Below are 452 nucleotides of genomic sequence, written 5' to 3' on the forward strand. Positions count from 1 at the left end.
TGCCTGGCCTTTGCTTGGCCATTTCTTAGCATTGTGACACTAGACAAGTTTCTTGATTTCTATGAGTCTCAGCCTCAGAGAAAAAGAATGGGTTTAATACTACTTATCTTGCTGCCTTGTTAGTAGGATTCAAACAAGAAAATATGAACCATAGGGAACTCTCTAAATGTATGATATCAACTTTAAATCACATTCTGAAATTATATGAGTCAGTCTGCTTTTAATATAACTAGCATAGGCCGGGCGCAGTGGCTCACGCCTGTAATCCCAGCACTTTGGGAGGCCGAGGTGGGCGGGTCACGAGATCAGGAGATGGAGACCATCCTGGCTAACCAGTGAAACCCCGTCTCTACCAAAAACAAAAAATTAGCCAGGCGTTGTGGCAGGCGCCTGTAGTCCCTGCTACTTGGCAGGAGAATGGAGTGAAGCCGGGAGGCGGAGGTTGCAGTGAG

This window comes from Colobus angolensis, unplaced genomic scaffold, assembly GCF_000951035.1.
Source record: "Colobus angolensis palliatus isolate OR3802 unplaced genomic scaffold, Cang.pa_1.0 Scaffold50, whole genome shotgun sequence".
In the NCBI taxonomy this organism is placed as follows: Eukaryota; Metazoa; Chordata; class Mammalia; order Primates; family Cercopithecidae; genus Colobus; species Colobus angolensis.